At 45.1% G+C, this 15868-nt stretch overlaps 1 protein-coding gene across 2 annotated transcripts in view; it reads left to right on the top strand.

Annotated features, from left to right (window-relative positions):
- The window catches only part of MACROD2 (mono-ADP ribosylhydrolase 2), a 2939506-nt gene that overhangs the window by 1032277 nt on the left and 1891361 nt on the right, over positions 1 to 15868 (top strand). The gene's annotated exons all lie outside the window — the stretch shown is intronic.

Genomic DNA, 15868 nt, shown 5'->3' with positions numbered 1-15868 from the left:
TAGACGCCCTGTGCACGTCCCTCTAGGCATCTCTCTGTCTATGTTAGGTGAGCGCTACCGGCAGGGTAGCGTTCTTATACCTTACAGCTTCGGCTGCAGTCCGTATCCTTACCTCTTAGTGGAGCGGACATAGGCAGGTGCCTGAGGCACATGGTCCGGCTGGGGCTTGTGATTCTACTCGTAGGTGAACGTTGCCGCAAGGGTAATGTTCCTTATACTGCGTCTGGCAGTTGTTCGTATCCTCGCACACTAGGGGAGCGAACAGAGGTAGGAGCTTTGTGCGGCTTATGCTGCTGTCCGTCTCTTTTGCACCACTAGAAGAGCGGACCTAGGCAGGCGCCATATCTAGTGGTTCGTGTCCTCGCACACTAGTCGAGCAAACGCAGGTAGGAGCTTTGTGCGGCTTACGCTGCTGTCCGTCTCCTGGCACCACTAGAGGAACGGACCTAGGTAGGTGCCATTTCACACTCACTGCTTTTGTGTCTGTGATCTTTAACAGAGACCATTCCACACACCCTCCAAGTAAGAGAGGAATTCCTTTATTTTCTAATTATATTCCTCTGTGAGTTTAACAGAGGTATTGCATTCTGCACTTGTGCTATTATTTTTTACAGTGGCACACTTATATACCCCTTATCCTCTGCCATAGTCTGCAGCAGAGTCTTTGCACGGTGGACCCTGACTGTCTGACATTCCTTTAGGTTTTATTATCAGACAGCCCCCCGTTACACCACTGCACTAAAAAGAAAGAGGGTAGGAGAGACAAATAGGGAGTAAAGAACCAAAATGAAGAAGATATAACTTCAGGAGAATCCACAGCAGCTTCCTTCCTTCAAACAAATGGTTTGTATAGTCAGCAAAGCTTGCTGGGAGACCTGGCTATTTAAGCACAAGGAGGTGTGACTACAAAGCAGGTGCAGCTGACCTCATCTGCAGAGGATACTGCTGGAGAAGCTGCCAACAGAAAAATTGCATTAACAATTTAGGTACTGAAGGAAACAAAACCACATTTTAATGTGGATAACCCGCTAGAGATGAGAGACTATCACTGGTCTCTAAAAAACAGGGTTATGACCGTGACAGTCATCCTACTCCTATGGCATTGGACAGCTATTCAAAAGAAGAGATATGGATGTCGGGAAGTAAGAGTTAGTACTTCCACTCCCATCCAGTGGCCAATAGAATGGGATGTATGAATAGATTTGCACCAAATCTAGTCTATAAAAGTAGAAAATCAAGGGCAGGGTTTTTACATAAAAATACACCTTTCTTGGAAGTAAGCCATAGCTTCAACCCAAAAATTTGTTTCATATCGTCTTTAGTCATTGCAGTAACTACTTACAAAAAAACCCAGTGATTTTTAATTGAAGACCCTGTTGCTGAATTTCTATTCTACCACAACATTATATCTTGAGGCACTACCAGCTTCCTTGCGTCGGGTCTCCTGGTTGGTGAACTGACTTTTCATTTCTTGTTGAACTCTAGTCTATAATTGAGTAGTTGAGGTACTAAATGCACAGTTTGATTAAATTGTGAATGAACCCATCTTAAATCAAACAAGACAAACTCCTAAGATAGGAACCTACTCAAACAGGCTTTCTTCTCCTGAGCCTAGGCATATTAATATAATTGTTTGGGTGGATCCAGCTCTAACTAAAGCATTCTTGGATTGATGGGAAAAGTGCCCAGCCAATATGGGAGGTAGTCACCCCCAAATTGTACACTGTTAAGTTTATCCAATGACTATTTCTACAATGTGGTTCTCCAAAACCATGAAGCCTACAGCTTCTGCCCTTCCACATTCCACTGCCGGTGGCAATGGTTTACTTTACCTTTTGGATATTTTTCTTATATTACCATTATAAATTAAGCTTTACATTATTACAACATTCTTGAGCTGCTTTTCATTATCGGGTGGTATAAAGTTTAGGTATGAAGTGTAACCGTACATTATGTCGAGTTCAGCATTTCAATTGGTGTAACCACAGTAATTGACACTGATCTGATTCCCTTATGCACTTCATACCTCCCAGAGCTTAAATAATAAAGGTTTATTACGAAGCACAAAGATGCTGTTACATTTGGGCTGTACTGTAGATTTTGACATATTTTTTTGGTACATTAGAAACCTAATTACATAAATTGTCAATTTTGATGAGTTGTTGGTCCAGTTCATCACTTTGTAGATGGTTATTTAAGATTTTCAAATACGTTTTTAACCCCTTCACAACCTATGATGTCATAGGTCATGTCTGTAAATTTCTTGTGAGATTGAACAACGAGCCTCCATATGTTGGGTGATATGCTCAGCCAAAATGTGCAGCTAACCGGCGCGGGTGGATCAGAGGTCCATCCACCCCTGATAACTAGTTAAATCCCTCTGTCAATCTCTGACAGCGGGATTTAATGCACGCCAGCGGGGAACACGTCATTCCCTGCCCCCATTGGTGGCCCCCGTGACATGATAATGGGGTGAAGGTGGGTTGTCATGAAAGCCGGGGTGTCAGCTGATGACCCCTGTCACTGTCATGACATAGTTCCTGTGAATGCCGGCGTTATAGATCAGGATTTCTGCTGTACAAAGGGATACTAAAGCACCGCTTTGTACAGCATAAGTGATCGATGTATATCAGCTTCAAGTCCCTTAGGGGCACTAATAAAAACTAGAAAGAGTATAAAAAATAAAAAGAAAAATATGAAAAAATACAAAAATCATATGTGTTATCACTGTGATCAGAAATACATGATCTATCAAAATATAAAATAAATCAATCTGATTGGTAAAGTGTGTAATGAGAAAAAAAATTAAAACGCCAGAATTATATTTTTGGTCACCGCAACATTGCAATAAAATGCAAAAAGAGGCGACCAAAACATCACATCTACTGAAAAAATTGTATACTTAAATATGTCAGCTCAGGACATAAAAAATAAGCCATCACATAGCCCCAGGTCCCAAAAATTCTTAATGGTCTGGGTCTCATAAAATGGTGACAACAGCGCAATTCTTTTTCTGATTTTTATTTTACTACTTAAATGAAAAAAAAAAACCCACTATACATGTTTGGTATCTACAAACCTGTACTGACCCTGGGGATGATACTGTCACATCAGTTTTACCATATAGTGAACATGGTAAATAAAAAAACCCAAAACAATTGTGTAATTAGCCTTTTTTTTGCAGTTTCACCGCACTTGGAATTTATTTCTTGTTTTCCAGTACAATATGAGGCAGAATGAATAGTGTCATTCAAAAGTACAACTCGTCCTGCAAAATACAAGCCCTTGTATGGCTATACTGACGGAAAAATAAAAAAAAGAGATGGCTCTTGGAGGAAGGGGAGTAAAAATCGAACACGAAAAATGAAAAAAATTCCCGGGGTGAAAGGGTTAAATATCTCTATTTTAGTTCAGTACTTTTAGTACTGTGAGAATAACATGGCGTCACTTCAGGTAGAAGCATCTGTTCTCATTCTGTACACTATATACTTGATACTTATTAAAATTAAGCAGGATAATTATATCATGTAATCCTGTTCGGTGATCATCAGGGTTGTATTCATCATTAAATAAGGACAGTAATAAGTCTCAAGGAGCATTATAATAGAGCCACATTCCTGTCTCTTTGCCTAATTGCTCTTTGTTTCTCTAGCATACACATAAATGGTGGTAAAATCGACTGAGCTGCTACTGATTGCAGAATGCCAAGTTGGATGAGGTCAGAGGTGTATAGAGAGATCAGGGGGGTCACATGTTCAAAAATAGTATAAACAAAGTGGGTTGATTTTCGACTTCTGATTTGTAGAGAATGGTCCCATAATCCAAGGATATCTCTTTCATGGTCCAGAAAATCCTTCACCTGTCCTCTAATGCTCCAGTAATTGCCCTTTTGTTAGCATTTTTTTCCTTAGCTTCCTTCTAAGTTGATCCAATTAATATAAAATTACCTGTAGTTTAAAAAAGGTTTTCGTGTTAACTGTATTTATTTTTTGGGGGTAAGGGGCAAAGTGTTTTTATTTTTACTTAGTACTATATATATTAAAAATTTAGAAATTTTGCACATTTCACACAGTGCACTGGGTTTTTAGTCTTCAACGTCCTGTTGTTTCAGGAAACAATACATGTACATTAGCCACATGGAACAGAGTTCAACTCTATATAGTGAATGATCTAATGAGCCTGTCTAAGGGTTGTTTCACACATCCGTCTTTTTGCCAGATTGGTGGACCAGACGCACTCCAGTACAGCCTGATACAGTACAATGGCAGCGCGGCAACTTCCAGGTCACATGCTCCGGTCACATGACAGCATGTGACCGGAGCTTGTTGCGCTGCCGTTGTACTGCATACACTGTACTGGAGTGCGCTGTATCCGCCAATCTGGCGAAAAGACGCATGTGTGAAACTAGCCTAAGGCTATGACCGCACTTTGCGTTGTGCTACTTGCAGTTAAGAACGCACGTTTTGGCATTAATTGATTTAGCCAAAGTTGCCTTTTTAAGAAATTTAGCACTAAAAATGCATGCATGTTTACTGCGTTTTAGATGCGTTTTCAGCGCTTTTTACATGCTTTTTCCCTTGCGTTTTGACAGATGCATTTTGAACATCAAGACACTGCTAAATAAAGATTAAATAGTCAAACAGAATGAAAAAAGAGAAAGAAAATCAAAACATATATAATTTTTGATTTAATAAAGAAAATAGTAATATTTCATGAAATTATAGCGGTTTTATAATATTTATTGCTAAAATAGCAATAAAATCATAATTTTCATTAATTTAATTGTCGGACTATGTGTGTGTGTAAAGGGACATATTATTCCATTATTTTAATATCTGAAAAGCATGCGTTTTTTAAGTAAAAATCGAAGTGTTTCTGCACCTAAAAAGCATGTAAAATGCTGGAATTTTGATGTTTGTTGCTTTTTGATACTTATCATTGACTTCAATGTTAGCAAAACGCTGCAGAAATGGCAAAAACAATTGACATGCTGCTTCTTTGAACGCATGGTTTTTGCCACAAATTATGCAAATTAAACGCAGCGTTTTGAAACGCAAAGTGCGGTCAGGAAATCTTCATTTTCCATAGACTATCATGGAAAACCAAAACGCATGCCTTTTGGCATGAAAACGCTGCTGCTCAAAACGCTGCTGAAACGCAGGTGACAGACAAATTCGCTGGACCAAACACTGAGCTAGAAATAGATGATAAGACATAAAACGTAGCTTTTACTATTCAACATATAAAAAATGAACAGTAGTTCATAAAAGAGTTAAAACCAGGGTAACAGTAGTCCAATTATATGGACAACAGATGGGCCTATATGTGAGGAGTATAGAGACCCTAAACAATACGGACTGCCTCAGCTGGCTTGAGATCAAATGGACGATCATGCCATCATAAGCACTATATCCAACTGAAAAAGAATAATCATATACACACAATACAGTTTATCACATTAAGAACCCCAGTTATGGGAAAATATTCCTGTGTGTATTATAGGCAGATACTCAAGTACTGAGGAATTATAAATAGAAGGTATTCCTCTCTGATAAGGAATGGTCTTACCACATCCCAGAGTCATAGGCAGGCATTATGCAGGTTACCGGCTCAGATACGGTGCTGTTTCTCAGCACATCAGATCCCATACAGCCAAATAACCTCTATCAGGCAAAATCTAAGGTTCCCACTCCCAACGTTTCAAACTGGATCATCAGGGGAGTCCAAGTGGGAAATCAGCAGTGGATGTCACTAGGCATTGCTTTCATATGACCCTCCACAGGTGCCCGAATCACTACAATATCAATAAGCAAATATCAGAAAAACGCCCAGGGAACTGCCAATCAGGCTGCATTTATCGTGCCCCATGGTTATATTAACTCACCGCATCCAGGCATATGTAAAACCTAATTCAAGCTTGCCGCGCTTGGCATCTGGAGTGACGCTCCAAATATAGCACGGCGCATGCGCGGGTTGGTTGGAATTATCGTGACACGCACTCCCAGAATGCCTCCGGGCCGGAAGTTGCGCGTCATCTAAGGCAGCGTCGCTAGTGCTTTTTTATTACATTACAAACCTGACCTGTGATATTGCTTATATATACCGGCATCTCTATTTGGATTTGTGCCTAATGCCAGATAACTATAATCGCGGCCACGGTATTTGGTTGCTAGGCAGCGTTAATGTGTGTCTCCATGTAATGGAGCTGTTTGCGTTCCACTCACCCGGATGTGATGACATTGGGTGAGGACGGTGACGTCTTCCAAGCAACGCTGCTTTAGATGATGCGCAACTTCCGGCCCGGAGGCATTCTGGGAGTGCGCGTCACGATAATTCCAACCAACCCGCGCATGCGCCGTGCTATATTTGGAGCGTCACTCCAGATGCTAAGCATGGCAAGCTTGAATTAGGTTTGACATATGCCTGGATGCGGTGAGTTAATATAACCATGGGGCACGATAAATGCGGCCTGATTGGCAGTTCCCTGGGCGTTTTTCTGATATTTGCTTATTGATATTGTAGTGATTCGGGCACCTGTGGAGGGTCATGTGAAAGCGATGCCTAGTGACGTCCACTGCTGATATCCCACTTGGACTCCCCTGATGATCCAGTTTGAAACGTTGGGAGTGGGAACCTTAGATTTTGCCTGATAGAGGTTATTTGGCTGTATGGGATCTGATGTGCTGAGTGACAGCCCCCCTTATCTGAGCCGGTAACCTGCATAATGCCTGCCTATGACTCTGGGATGTGGTAAGACCATTCCTTATCAGAGAGGAATACTTTCTATTTATAATTCCTCAGTATTTGAGTATCTGCCTATAATACACACAGGAATATTTTCCCATAACTGGGGTTCTTAATGTGATAAACTGTATTGTGTGTATATGATTATTCTTTTTCAGTTGGATATAGTGCTTATGATGGCATGATCGTCCATTTGATCTCAAGCCAGCTGAGGCAGTCCGTATTGTTTAGGGTCTCTATACTCCTCACATATAGGCCCATCTGTTGTCCATATAATTGGACTACTGTTACCCTGGTTTTAACTCTTTTATGAACTACTGTTCATTTTTTATATGTTGAAAAGTAAAAGCTACGTTTTATGTCTTATCATTTATTTCTAGCTCAGTGTTTGGTCCAGCTAATTTGTCTGTTACTATTGTGGATCTTCATATTGTATATTGCTACTTATCCTGAAACGCAGGTGAAAACGCAAAGTGCGGTCATAGCCTAAAGGTCATTGTGAAACGGTGGATAGTAGGGGAGCTGTGACATCACTTATTGTAATTGGTGGATCCTGTGTTATCACCTGTGTATAGAGGAGTTGAAGGTCATTGCAATCCAAAGGAGCCTAAGGGTGGTGTCACACACAGTGACGACGACAACGACGACGCTGCTATGTCACCATTTTCTGTGACGTTGCAGCGACGTCCCATCGCTGTCGCTGTGTGTGACATCCAGCAACAACCTGGCCCCTGCTGTGAGGTCGCCGGTCATTGCTGAATGTCCAGCTTCATTTTTTGGTCGTTGCTCTCCCGCTGTGATGCACACATCGCTGTGTGTGACAGCGAGAGAGCGACAAAATGAAGCGAGCAGCGAGCAGGAGCCAGCTTCTGGCAGCCTGCGGTAAGCTGTAACCACGGTAAACATCGGGTAACTAAGGAAAGACCTTTCCCTGGTTACCCGATATTTACCTTCGTTACCAGCATCCGCCGCTCTCGCAGCCAGCGCCGGCTCCTGCTCTCTGCACATGTAGCTGCAGTACACATCGGGTAATTAACCTGACGTGTACTGTAGCTAGGAGTGCAGGGAGCCAGCGCTAAGCAGTATGCGCGGCTCCCTGCTCTCTGCACATGTAGCACAGCGACGCGTGTCGTTATGATCGCTGCTGTGTCTGCTGTGTTTGACAGCTAAGCAGCGATCATAACAGCGACTTACAAGGTCGCTGTTGTGTCACAGAAAATGGTGACGTAACAGCGACGTCGTTGTCGCTGTCACTATGTGTGAACCCAGCTTTTAAAGGTGGTGTCACACATAGCGACGACGACAACGACGTCGCTGCTAAGTCACCATTTTCTGTGACGTAGCAGCGACGTCCCGTCGCTGACGCTGTGTGTGACATCCAGCAACGACCTGGCCCCTGCTGTGATGTCGCCAGTCATTGCTGAATGTCCTGCTTCATTTTTTGGACGTTGCTCTCCCGCTGTGAAGCACACATTGCTGTGTGTGACAGCGAGAGAGCGACGAACTGAAGCGAGCAGGGAGCAGGGAGCCGGTGTCTGGCAGCCTGCAGTAAGCTTTCAACCAGGGTAAACATCGGGTAACCAAGGGAAGACCTTTCCCTGGTTACCCGATATTTACCTTCGTTACCAGCGTCCACCCTCGCTGCCAGTGCCGGCTCCTGCTCTGTGCACATGTAGCTGCAGTACACATTGGGTAATTAACCCGATGTGTACTGTAGCTAGGAGAGCAGGGAGCCAGCGCTAAGCGGTGTGTGCGGCTCCCTGCTCTCTGCAAATGTAGCTGCAGTACTCATCGGGTAATTAACCCGATGTGTACTGTAGCTAGGAGTGCAGGGAGCCAGCACTAAGCGCGGCTCCCTGCTCTCTGCACATGTAGCACAGCGTTGTTATGATCGCTGCTGCTTCTGCTGTGTTTGACAGCTAAGCAGCGATCATAACAGCGACTTACAAGGTCGCTGTTACGTCACAGAAAATGATGACGTAACAGCGACGTCGTTGTCGCTGTTGCTATGTGTGAACCCAGCTTTAGTCTAGGATGTTGTGCCTCAGGAAGCTTTGTTTACACCTGGAGTACATTAGACCTTATCAACTGTATCAACTTAGAGGTTTAATGGCTGGGATTATAGTTATCATTGCTTGCCACCAATATCTACTGTTAAGGCCCCTTTACACACTGAGACTTTCTAGCGATCCCACCAGCGATCCTGACCTGGCCGGGATCGCTGGAAAGTCTCTAAACAGTTGCTGGTGAGCTGTCAAACAGGCAGATATGGCCAACGACGCAGGAGCGATACGGACCTGCAGAACGACCTCGTTGGTCGTTGGGGACATGTCACACAGCAGCTATTTGACAACTCAACTCAATGTTAGGGGCGGGGTGTTTGGCTCTGAAGCCACCTAGGTGTCCTTTTTACACTCCCCCCTCAGCTCCGATTGGTGATCGCTAGTGCGCTCTTATTGGCGACCCCGCGCTTGGAAAGATTGGCAAAAGTCGCGCTTGTATATCCTTTGTTCCTGAGCTTCTGTTGCTTAGCGGATTTTTGTAGAGTTCTCTGTTTGGCGACTCCACACTGGTTTAGCTATACAGCATCAATACAGCTTCAATCAAATGATGCTTATCGTATAGGCTTTATAGTATTGCAGACTAGAAAACTCTCTAATGATCTGCAAACCAGCATGCTCAGGAACAAGGTAGCTTTGAAACAAAGGATGGAAGCGCTAAAGTTGCCTTCTTTTCAGTGTACGCCGTCCAATCAGAATGCAACAGCGACCACCAATTGGAGCTAAGGGGGCAGGAAAGGGAACACTATAGCACGCCTATGGGCTGCGTTCTAAGTCGCTAACGATGATGTAACAGTGTCAAACACACCGATGCATGCTTAGAGCGGGAAACAAAGTACCAAAAAATGCTCCTGAACGATTTGTAGCGATCAGTGACCTCACAGCGGGGGCCAGGTTGCTGATGCATGTCACACACTGCAATGTCGCTGGGGAGGTCGCTATTACGTCACAAAACCGGTGACGTTACAGTGATATCGCTAGCGATGTTGCAGTGTGTAAAGGGACCTTTAGTCCCAGCCAACTTCTTCACGCAGTAGTGCGCGCACAGCTTCTGTGCCTGCACCATGGCTGTGCCGTACATTTACGGCCTCCGTCACACATCCGTGCCTCCGGTCCGTGTTTGCCATTTTTTGCACGTACCGGAGACACGTGCTTACGTTGAATCATTTATTTTCATGTTAAAAGCCGCACGTCAATATTTTTGCATGGAGCGTGTGTACGTTCCGTGCATATGTGTGTTCGTTTAGAACAGGGGTGGGGAACCTCCGGCCCGCAGGCCGCATACGATGACATTATCTGCGGCCGCCGGGCACATTCCAGGCTACCCCAGTGCTCGAGCGGCACTCGCGCTTTTGTCAGCCGCCGGCCCTTTAAAATCCCAGTGCGTTCTGGGTAGATGCTAGAATGTACGGGCTTTTTCCAGATCCTGATTGCAGCCCATACTACAATGTACGGGCTCTTTTCGGGACCTGACTACAGCCCGTACATTTTAGACTGAACCTGGGACTGTGCTCGAGTGCTGAGGGTTTACCTTGTGGGCAGGGTAAACAGCGCGCTGTGCTCCAGTCACAGCAGAAGAGGTGCAGCAGATGCCTCCCTGCTGTACATGCCTCCCGGAGCTTTGCTGTGTGACTCCTCCTCCCCTTGTACTGTGAGTATGTCGCGGGCAGGGAGGAGGCCGCCGCCGCTGCGCTCTCGCTAACGCTCGGGTCCGGCGCTGCTGCTCGGTGGCTCGAGCGGTGGGCCGGATCCGGGGACTCGAGCAGCGCTCCTCACCCGTGAGTGAAAAGGGGATAGTTTTTGGGGTTTGGAAAGTCGGTCCATGACGCCACCCACGGTTTGTGGTGAGGTTGGGACACCACCGCTGCTCTGGATGGGGATCCCGGGAGCGATGACAGGGAGCAGCCGAGATGTATCTCTCCCCTCCGTGGGTAGGGGGGTTTTGGTGGTCCCGGGGCCCGGTGAGGGTAACTGGAGAGTGGATGGCAGGGTTTGGTGAGGTGCAGGGTCGCGGGGGCAGCGCGGTGCCAGACGGCACGGTGGTACTCACTCAGCCAATAACGTATACGGAGTCTCTGGTAAAACAAACTGCTGGATGGACGGGTCCCGCAGCCGGCTGCGGTGGTCACTCCCGGTAGGTTGGCGGTGACTGCCTTTCCCTGCACCTGTAGTGTGTTTTCGGCCCCGATGGCTTCCCACCGGTAACCCGCTCCCCAGCGTGGATAGATGCCGAGGGAGCGCCTTTTGCACGCAGGCTCTGGCCCTGGGAATTGTAGCCTTGGCGGTGACTGTATTTCCCTTCACGGTTGAGCGGTTGCCTTCAATCGGGTCTTTGCTGCTGGGAAACCCCGGAGGTTCCCGTCGCTAACGGATTTGACCGGTTTTACGGCGACTCCAAGCTCCAAGCCTGGTCGGGGTCCGTAGGCCCTGCCGGATGGTGCTGGCTTCTCTTCGCTCTCCGGTTCGGTACCGGCGGGCCACCGCCCGTCCCCGGTCCTACGGTTCCGCGTCGATCGCCCCCACCTGCAGACGGTCACCACCATCTGCCAACCTTGCTCTTAGGTGCCCGGGCCACGTACCCGGACATGGTCAGACTGCTCCTCTCCTGCCACTTACTCCTACCACTTAACTCTCCCTAACTGATCTCTTTTCTAACTTTCTTTCCTGCCTCCAGGACTGTGAACTCCTCAGTGGGTGGGGCCAACCGCCTGGCTCCACCCCACCTGGTGTGGACATCAGCCTCTGGAGGGAGGCAACAAGGATTTGTGTGTGACTGATTAGCCTAACCGGGGTGTAGGGTGTGTTGTTGCAGAACCTGTGACGTCCTGGCTTGTCCAGGGCGCCACAAGTATGCAACCCATCGCTGCCTCCCCATCCAGTGCTGTGTACCCCCTAGTACTGTGTGTAGCCCCAAGTGCTGTGTACCCCCTAGTACTGTGTGTAACCTTTCAGTGCTGTGTAATCTGTGCTTCCTCCTAGTGCTGTGAGTGCTGCACATAGTGCTCTCCGTGCTGCCTTCTAGTGCTGTCACTGTCAGTGTTCTTTGTGCTGCCACCTAGTTCTCTTTGTGCTGCCACCTAGTTCTCTTTGTGCTGCCACCTAGATCTCTCTGTGCTGCCACCTAGTGCTTTTTGTGCTGTTACCTAGTGTTCTTTGTGCTGCCACCTAGTTCTCTTTGTGCTGCCACCTAGAGCTCTCTGTGCTGCCACCTAGTGCTTTTTGTGCTGTTACCTAGTGCTCTTTGTGCTGCCACCTAGTGCTCTTTGTGCTGCCACCTAGTGCTCTCTGTGCTGTCACTGTCAGTGCTCTTTGTGCTACCACCTTGTGCTCTTTGTGCTGCCACCTAGAGCTCTCTGTGCTGCCACCTAGTGCTTTTTTTGCTGTCACCTAGTGCTTTGTGCTGCCACCTAGTGCTCTCTGTTCTGCCACCTAGTGCTCTGTGCTGCCAACTAGCGCTGTCTGTGCTGCCAACTGGTGATCTCTGTGCTGCCAACTAGTGTTGTCCCATAGTGCTGTCCGTTGTGCCGCCTAGTGCTGCCCGTTGTGCCGCATTGTGCTGTTCATGCTGCCACCTAGTGCTGTCTGTGCCCGCCACTAGTGCTGTCCATGCTCAGCATCTCCTGTGATGTTTACACCCCTCCTGTGATGTATATGCCCCAGCCTCTCCTGTGATGTATATGCCCCAGCCTTTTCTGGGGTGAGTTAATTAATGGCTTGACCAAATATAGCCTGGTCGTTTTCAAGTTGATAATTTGGTGTGGCCCCTGAAGGTTGGTAGAAAATTCCAAAAGGCCCCCGGCAGTAAAAAGGTTCCCCACCCCTGGTTTAGAAAAAGCGCTGACATGTCCGTGTTGCTCCGGGATCACGTACTCACGGACCCATTACATCCTATGGGTCCGTGTTGACACGTACGTGATACGGATGATGTCCGTGTGCTATCCACGCGGTCCATGTCCGTGTGGCTCAAATCAAGTTTGTTACAAAATTAAATACTTGCAGGTGGCCAAGATACCCTACAAAAGCCAACACAAAATTACTAAGAGCTCCGTGGATAATGGCATGGTTGTAGTATATATCCAAACACATTGGATAGCCAAGTAAAAAGACCAGCAGGTTAATTAATTGTGAATAATTATAAGAATGTGCTAATCAAATCATATTATTATTATTTATTATTATAGTGCCATCAATTCCATGGCACGTTACATGTGAAAGGGGTGTACATAATAGGGACAAGTATCATAATCATAAACAATACAAGGCACAGACTGGTACAGGAGGAGAGCGGTCCCTGCCTGCGAGGGCTCACAGTCTACAAGGGATAGGTGAGGATACAGTAGGTGAGGGTAGAGCTGATTGTGCTGCGCTGCACCATCTTTGATGAAGATGTGAAAAACGGACAAGATACGGAAAACATACGTAGCACACACTGACGTATTACACGCACAGAAAAACGCACACACGTACACACGTAACACACACGTAATGCACACGGACACTACACAGAGAGGAAAAACGGACGCCAAAAACAGAACACGGACTACAAAAACGGACATTGTCACATGTACGTTTTTTTCATGTGAGTGTGGCACAGGCCTAAGGCATAGACTAAGGGGTTATATCTAATACATTTTTACGCATACACAATAATATATTAATATATTAATATCACACTCCTATTATGGGTAATTATTTTTCTCACTGTCACTCATATGATTAAAATGGCTTAACCTTTGGTGACATTGTTAATGCCGCAATACAAAAATCAAGGCAAAAATAAGTGTTTTTATCACTTATTATTTATTTATGTTGAAAGGAGAGAAGTAATTAGCAAAATCTATTTTCTTAGCAAACTGCTGTAAATTATTGCAACTGCAGTTTTTCGGTGATGTGTTTTTGTGTTCTGCGCTCCCAGAATCTTAGTGGATATTTTACATAGATGTGATTTAAAGCAGCAGACTAGTGAATAATTCTTATGCATTAGAAATATCTTTGCAAAGCCGGTAAATCTTTGTGAGAAACTCTGCTTAAGACGCTCTGTCGGGAATCGTATTTTAGCTTGGCTTGTTAGTAAGCTGTTCTTTTGTTTTTGGTTTTCCTATGCTCCATCTGATGATTGTAGAAACCCTTTTCAGTGTTTTGTAGGTTTAGTGTGCGGGTAAAATACCGGCAATGATGAAGGAATATAAAATAACAGCAGCATGGGATGTAATAGAATACAGTTTTTCAGTAATAACTCATATCCAATACGTCTATTTTACTCCAGCGTATTTACCTTCTCGATAGAATTTATATTAATCAGTATTAACCACAGTGCAACGCTTTTTGTGTTAAAGGGAATCTGTCAGCAGGGTTTTGCTATTTCATCTGCAGACAGCATGAGATTGGGACTGAAATAGATTTCAGCAATGTGTCACTTATTAGACTGTGTGCTGTTGTTTCCATACAATAAAGGTTTTATCTCCAACACATAATCACTGCTCAGGCTACATGGCATTGAGCCCTGGTCTGACCATGCCTCCTCCTCTGATAAGCAACTCAATATCAATGCACAATGTACACAGAAAGCAGGTGTGTGGGTGGGGTTAGCTTTCTGAGCTGTGCTAAATCTAAGAAATCTGTGTCTCAACTGCTGCACACAGTAATCTAAGTGATACATCGTTGGATTCAGGGTCTCTTTTCTTACATTATGCTGCTCTCAGATGAGGTAGCAAAAACCTGCTGACAGATTCCTTTTAACAGTGTCACCAATTTCATAGATAGTGGTTTAAGGATAACTCATGATTGGTTACGTGCCCAATCAAAAAGCTGATGAATCCTTTGATTGATCAATGATGGGCAGGGGAAAAAAACAATTGCTTTCCTTGCAGGGTCTGGAGAGACCATGGTCAGAGTGTGTGAACCCATCCTTAATATTGAAACTAGTAAAACTTCTTTAGAGACTGTGTATATATAATCATTCTTCTTGTAACTTTATATTATGCAAAAAACGCATTTAATTTAGAAAATAGTGTAAGTGGCAACTGTACACGAATGATAAAGATTTCTTCAAAATGATAGTGCCTGTCTACTAATTATAGGAGTGGTAAAATAATAATAGAACTAATATAATAAATTCCTTATACATATGTTCATTCTTTAGTTCAAAGTCAGTTAAGCCCGTATTTGCCACTAGGCAACTGAGGTCCTGCGGGTTGCAGATGTGGTGCAAAAAGAGTCAGGATTTTTTTTTCCTTTTATCTCCCCATTGTTAGACAAGATAAACCCACTGACGTTTCTGTGGAGAGAGGAGTGCAAACCTCCATTCATTTGTATTTGCGTCTTTAAGACGTGACTGTGGACACAAGGAGCTGATTGATCTTGGAAGTTTCAAAGACACTAACACAAGTGAATACAGAGAACTAGATCGCCGTAGCCGTTTCTTGCCTGTTCGGGGAACAGGCTGATATTTTAACAACCAGTTCACCCTAACCGGACAGAATGATATAGACTGGGGATTAGGGGCCCTATTACTAATAAATGGTTGGGGGGGCTGTTATTGTAGTCTGGGGGTTAGAGGGCCTATTACTGTAGACAGAGGTTAGGGGGGCCATTAATATAGAATATATTTTTTTTAGTAGGGCTATTACAATAGACTAGATTTTATAGGGGTTATTATAAAAGACTGACGTTTAGGGGGGCTATTGCTGTAGTTTTGGCGTTAGGAGGCCTTTTATTTTAGACTGGGGTTTAGGGGGTCTATCACAATAGACTGTAGTTTAGGCGGTCTACTACTGTAAACCGAGGTTTAGGGGGGCTATTGCTCTAAACTGAGGCTGAGAGGGACTATTACTGTAGACTGGAGGTTAGAGTGGCTTCCAGAGTAAGTGATTGTGCAAGGCGCAAAATGGATGGGGGACAGTGTAAAGGCTCAGTTTGATGGAAGGACAACGTGGGGGTCACTATGGAGATGCGGCAGCATGGGAGTGCTCAGTATGGAGTATGGAGTGGAGAAATGTAGGAGACTCAGTATGTAGAGTGGGGCAGTGTGGGGGGTCTTAGCATTAAGCGTGGTGGTCTCAATA

This window comes from Anomaloglossus baeobatrachus, chromosome 3 (assembly GCF_048569485.1).
Source record: "Anomaloglossus baeobatrachus isolate aAnoBae1 chromosome 3, aAnoBae1.hap1, whole genome shotgun sequence".
Taxonomy (NCBI): Eukaryota; Metazoa; Chordata; class Amphibia; order Anura; family Aromobatidae; genus Anomaloglossus; species Anomaloglossus baeobatrachus.
The sequence above is the reverse complement of the archived record's forward strand: the minus strand, read 5'-3'. Positions and strand labels throughout refer to the sequence as shown.